This window comes from Cibotium barometz, chromosome 5 (genome assembly GCF_041138505.1).
Source record: "Cibotium barometz isolate CiBa-2024 chromosome 5, ASM4113850v1, whole genome shotgun sequence".
Taxonomy (NCBI): Eukaryota; Viridiplantae; Streptophyta; class Polypodiopsida; order Cyatheales; family Cibotiaceae; genus Cibotium; species Cibotium barometz.
This window is the reverse complement of record NC_141050.1, coordinates 53,106,071-53,112,864: the sequence shown is the minus strand read 5'-3', so window position 1 is coordinate 53,112,864 and position 6,794 is coordinate 53,106,071. Positions and strand designations below refer to the sequence as shown.

Below are 6,794 nucleotides of genomic sequence, written 5' to 3'. Positions count from 1 at the left end.
AAATGTAAACTTTTCTTAATTATTTATTACAACTCTTAAGAAAAGCTTGATTTGCATTATAAACACTTAATTAAGAAACTTCTCAAGCTTGAGAGGGATTGAGAAGTGAAAACATTGAGAATAGTAGAGAAAAACCATAAAATTACACTTTACCTCTTGTTTTTGCTTGCTTCTCTATCATAGAAGAAGCCCCCAACCAATCAATTGGTTTGTGTGTTGAAAGGAAAGCTCCAAGGATGATTGAAGAGAGAGAGAGGCTCCACTCTCTCCAAAAGTAGAGGATTTTTAAGGGATCATAAAAAATATCATTATTTTAGTATAATACTGGCATGGTATAGTTCATAGATTTTTTTACAAAAGACTAAGGATCTATTTATAGGTGAGGGAGGCCTCTAACCAAGTCCAACTAGGTTCTAGAATTTTCCAAGTTAAGTTTGGTTGAATTTGGACAAGATTTGGACCTAGTTTGGCTCCCTTTTGATTTGGTTTGATCCAGGAGAGAGGAGAGATAAAAATATCACAATTTTTTTGAGTTAAAAACTCCACCACATGTGTGAAATAGGCACCTCCTTGAAGTCCCCCCTTTTTCTTACCAAGGTGTTAAAAATGTATCATTATACTAAAATATCTCTTTTTTTAAAGTAATATCTCATAGTTTTTAACCAATAAACCTTGTACTCAGTCAACTCTTCATCTTATGTGGGCATTTACTCATTTTTGGGTGTTTTCTTTTATTCATTGGATTTATCTCCTCCCCACACTTGGATTAATCCAATTGGTCCATAGGAACCTTAATTGGACCATAATCCAAAAATTTCTGAAAATCTAGACCCTTAGACTAAGGTCTTTTATACATATTTTCAATTAATTCCAAATGCACATTGGAAAGTTCTTTTTGAATTTCTATTTCAGGGGAAACCATTTTAGACACTAGGAGGATTTTTATATCTAAAAATATCTCAATTTTGGATTACATCTCTCTAGATATTTTCTCTCTCCAGGCCAAAATAGGGTAAAACAAGATCTTTCTTTTATTTCAGAGAGGGGAATAATTTCAAGAACAGAAGGGGAGGTTCTTACACCTGTACACCTCAAAAGCTGGAGGGAAGAATCTTACAGTAGTTGTTTATTTACACCAAGTTTGGTGCTTTATTCAATGAAATTATGTGCTTTAGGAGCTTCTACATGGATATATATGGTAAGCATCGTGTGTTTATATATAGGTTGCCAAGTTAGGGACCATGGGGCCCATCACCATGGGCCTTAAATATAAGGTTTATCTCTACTTAACCTTCGAGGATGAGTGTTTTTTTTTTGCAATTGGCTCGAATTAGAAAGTCAAAAAACACACACACCCGTGTGTGCCATCGCTTTCATAATCAGGGCTTGAACCCGTGACCTCCGGACTCTAGAGCAACACCTCTCTCTATTGCACTAATTTATGATCGACAAATATGAATGCAAGAATACTCTTGCCCGTCAGGGACGGATCAAGCCACTAATTGATAAAAGTACCATTACAAAGTTCCACAGGGTTTATGTTTATTATTTTTAGATTTTCAAGCTTAAATCTTCGAACCAAATTATCTTAACTTTTATAAAATGTTTTGAAATTGAGAAAAAATATCACAGGTTAAAAAAAATAAGAATCTTGGATGTCCGTTGGCAAGAGTCGCAATTCCGAGGTAGGTCCAAAAAGTGAAAAACCTTCATGTAAAAATTATGAAATTATTTATATACGAAAATCCTGAAATCTATAGGTTTTTGTTCTATAACTTCTCAAAATCTGGAAGTATTTGCACCTTTAAGTTTTAAATTTGAAGGTATTTTTCAAAATATGCAGGTGCAAACTACACTAAACATGGGTTTTTTTCGAACACTTATTTAAATGTACTCTGTGGGCCTGTGTGCGCTCGCTCGCAACAACAAGAAAGTGTGCATTTAAAGAAGTCTATCTTTTGCTTGCAGCAACTATTGCTAGATATGCAAGGCTTTCCAAGCTAGCTATTATTTATTCAATAATATTGATAATAATTATATAGCATGTCATGTCATGTCATGTTTACTAATTCTATATTGACCTATGTACGTTGTATGAGCTAAAGTATTAACCTGGTATTGATAATAGCATCCATCATTCATGTGTATGTCAATAGCTGTCAATGCTATATTTCAATATTATATGTCTACCAGCTTTTGCAAAAGAGCTCTCTATAGACCCCAGAGTCCAGAGTGATGAATTGGGCAAGATTAAAACAAGAGGGAGAAAGAGGAGGAGTGTCAAAAATAAACTTGTTTTCCAACCATTGAAAAAATACATATTAGGCAAAATTATAACTGGTTTTTCTCAATTTGAGCCGTGAAAACTATACTAACGAAAGACATCTTTTCGTAACACTGGTCCGAGTTGGGTGTGTCTAAGGAGGGTTGCCTTTGCTCGTCAAATTTGACGAGAAAGGGACGAGACTTGCATATATTTCACCATTTACATGTAATTTATGATGGCTGATAAATATTTTTGCAAAGATGATTTTTGACAAGCTAAGTTAGTCACCCTTCAAAATGATGATCACCCTTCAAAATGATGAGTTTCTTGTACAAATAATGCCTTTTTTCAATTTATCTTATTTTTTAATGGTCACTCACAATAAATGGTTATATTTTACAGTCAAAATATCACTTATTGTATTGTACTACCAAAATGCCCAAAAAGGACATGACCATGGCATGGCTCGAAAAAAATTGGCATTTTAGTGTATTTGTACCGGCTAAAATTAAGAAAAACTGACTAAGATTTTATATAACTATTGTTCCAAATTGAGATTTTAAATAACCCTTATTTTAAAAGAATGATTTTTAACATATTTTAGTTATAAAATAAACATATTGTAGAGATTTTTAGATCGGATAGATTTACGGGTTGTATTTATTTTGATTGGGAAAAAAATATGTTTTTTTTTGGAGTACTGGACACTGTGTGGCAGGCCTTAAATTTGAAGCCTAATGTAAGGCTTCATGGAAAAAAAAATGAAGCTTTGGAGTCCACAAATGGGCTTCAAATTGCAACCTTATACAAAATTTTGGGATTCATAATCTCTCTCTCTCTCTCTCACACACACACACACACACACACAATAGATGCATACATGTTCTCTTACACTAAACATGTTCTCTTCTTAATGACTTCACAAACTATACATTACATGCTTATGCTATAGGAAAAATAAACAAAGAGCATTTCATGAATGATTTAATCTTAGGAACATAGAAAATGGAACCATTCATAATTTATGATGAATATGAAAGCTCAAAAAATACAAGAGGAAAGATCTATCCTCTTCTTAATGAATTCACAAAATTAGAAATTAAGTTCTACTTAGTTGCATCAAACTTGGCATGTTCTTCTAGCTTTCACAAGCTCCCATATTTTATACACTTCCTCCCACTCAATGCAAGTGGAATCTGGCGGTCCAAGTAATGACACTCTCATGAGTGCTTCCAATGTTTCAACTTTCAAGCATTGACGTCTATTGCTCTTGATAAGGTTTTGCTTGGAAAAGCCCCTTTCACAAGCCACTGATGAAATGGGAAGCACTAAAATTGCTTGCCATAATCGCACCATGTTAGGAAAGGCATCACATTGTGATGTACATGAAAACACTTGCCATGCATCCTTGAAAGGCATTCCACCACATCCAATATACATCCTGCTCACAAACTTTGAAAGCTCCTTTTTGCATCCCTCGGCATTTACTACATTGTCTCCAAGTTTTGTTAACAATCTTGACAACCAAAGAGAAGTTATCTCCCCTCTAGTCTTTTCATTATGAGGATAATACACAGGACTAAATAATTTAGTCGCATTAAAAAAATACATGTCTGGAAACCTATCATTAATGCAATCAATCAACTTTTGCACAAATTCTTTTGCCATGACAATACATGCATCCTTAGTGCCATCTGCCACATCCAATGCATAACCATCCTTATCTTTCCCAGGCATACAATGATACAAGAGCATATGCACATATTCTTTTCCTTCCTCATTTGTGTGACATAACACACCATTTCGAGTTCTTTCCATGAACCCTTTTACATGCTTTGTGTCTTTGCCAAAATCTGTACCCAAAAACTTTGTTTGGAGAGAGGATATTGTCTCCTCAATGTAGGTGGTAAAAGAAGAGATGTCTATTGTTTCTTTCTGAAACTCTCTATTAAGAGCATCCAAATCCAACAATACATCAGCAAGCATATGAATCCAAAATAAAACTTTGTAGACTCGCAACTTATCATACCAAGCCTTGGCACCTTCCTTCCAAAAGCTCAAGATAGCAGGAATCAACTTTGTCAATCGTTTCATCACTGCACCTCTAGCAAGCCATCGTACCTCATGAATTTGCAAAACCTCTAGCACATGAATGTTCATTTCATGAAGAAGATTTTGAAACTTCTTATGCCTCACACTAGAGGCACTAATCCAAGAGTAGATTTTATTTGCAATTTTATCAATATATGACAAGCATGGAAAGCATTTACAAGCATCAAGAACCGCCAATGCCTCTCTATGTGCAACACAATGCACGCTGAGAATATGTGGTACAATTCCTGCAAGCTTAGCAACAAGACCATCACGGCATCCAAGCATTGAGCTATCACCATCTGTAGATATGCCTACTAAGCGTTGCAAATCAAGTCCAGCATGAGAAAGTGCCTTTATGATTACATCAAATTTTGTTTGTGCACATCCATCCTCAACCAAAAGAAGTCTCATGAACTCAACTTTACATTTTCCCATCCCTTCATTTCCCAAAAATGCAACATAGATAATCAAATGTTTCTCTAGTCCCCTATCTGTAGTCTCATCAACAGTGAGAGCATAAAAGGGGCTAGACAAGAGCTCACGCAAATGAAAATCATGTAGATATTGAGAGATAGAGAAAATGAACTCTTTACCTGCCATAGTGTTGGTGTAAGTACCAAACAACTTTTTGGGTGGCATATTGTTCACTTCCAAATCATGGGCAAGTTCACATAATGCTTCAAACTTCATGATTGCCAAATCTTGTTTTGCAATAAAATATGCCAATTTCATGCATGTTATAACCCGATTTTTGGACTTACCTTTCATCACAGTAATATGCTTAGGCATCTTAACATTGTTTTCATTACACCATCTCGAGCGTGAAAAGCCATGCTCCTTAGAAAGGTGATGCTTATGGATAGCACCAAGCTGAATGATTTTGCAACCCTTTCCCCTACCCCAAGGTCCCTTTGCTTTATACTTTTCACACCATATGCATTTCATACGCTCTATGTCTCCATCTACAATGAGTTTCAAAAATTTGTAGGTACCTTCCCATTCTACTCTATACTTACGAATACATTGCTTCTTGGTTGAGGAGTCTCCCTTGTTCAACTCTATTGATGGAGGTGAGGTTTCATTCAATCCAAACATTTCCACATCATCATGCAGCTCATCCTCTCTATCCTCAATCTCTTCATTGCCCGCATTATCATCACTACAACTAGGTGTCCCAAATACTTCGTACTCCCATTCCCTCCCTGGGGTAGAAGAACATGCTTTAGCCTTAGCTTTAGGGGGTAGTTTAGGTTGAGCTTGAACTTTCGGTGGAGCACGAGGTAAGCCTAGAACTTGGAATAATGTAGGTTGATTCATTATTGTACTACAGTCTACACCAATATTAAGAAAGCTTATTTAGTATATGCTCTGTAATATGAAATTTAATTTGAAGTAAGCAAAGTTTAATAACTTATAATAAACATACATTTCAATATGCAATATATGGTTATAGATGACTTACATGCCCAATCAAATGTTCTCCCTTGATGTGTATGGTGACTCTTGAGAATCTGTCCCACCTCAGCCGGTCAGACGCAGACACAGTCCGACTCCCAGACTCCCATTCTTTTCCTTTGGTGTGTCGCGAAATCCTGCAGCGGGCCCTTTTTAACCATGATGACGATGCCCCATTGCCCGGTCTCTGCAGAGACTCTGCACAAGAAGCTTCACAAGTTCACACGTGACACAACTGTGGCACAGTGGCAGTCGGGCGTTGGAATCTGTTACAGTGTGGGCACTGCGCAGGAAACCGCCCGAGATGTGCACAGATGGTTAAAGGCACAGGTTTCGCACGAGCCTGCAATGAGGGCGAAAAGGGGGAATCAAGTTAAAACAGAACTGGAGTCTGGCAAAGGCCAAACAGATTCCAAATGATTAAGGGTTCCTCTTTGTCACCGACTCACCGTACGTGGAAAAGCTGCTGTGAAATTTGAATACAGGAGGAGGCCGCCAGTCGGCGCCAGAGCTTGACTCTGGAGTCTGTACACTGTGCAGTGTAGACTTGCTGCTGCTGCGTGCGGGTCCTGCAGGCTGCGGGCAGCGGGAGCGTGGCACAGTGCACTCGCGGGCGGCGCACTCACAGGGTGGTGATGATTGATGGGTTTCAATAGACGAGAACAACTTACAAGAGAAAAAGCACTCCAAAACTGAGGTGGGCACTGGGCGAGCTCAGAGCTGCTGCACGCGGCACTGTGCGATGGAAGGAGCGCCGTGGAGAATTGAAATTAGAGATTCGATAAAGACTCCCGTCCACGTATTCATGATAAGATTCAATGGTTTATATTAAAATTTTATAAAATATATAAACTATAACACTATAATATATATACTATAATACTATATATACTATAATACTATATATATATATATATATATATATGCACTGTATTATATATATATACTATATAGTATATATATTATAATTTATATACTA

General features: G+C 36.9%; 1 long non-coding RNA gene across 1 annotated transcript; it reads right to left on the bottom strand.

Annotated features, from left to right (window-relative positions):
• Window positions 1-5,285: 5,285 nt before the first annotated feature.
• LOC147638638 (uncharacterized) lies at window positions 5,286-6,411 on the bottom strand. Its single transcript, XR_015265540.1, has 3 exons — window positions 6,270-6,411; window positions 5,823-6,158; window positions 5,286-5,684 (listed from the first exon to the last, which is right to left on the bottom strand). It is a non-coding gene; the product is annotated as an uncharacterized LOC147638638 (long non-coding RNA).
• Window positions 6,412-6,794: the final 383 nt, after the last annotated feature.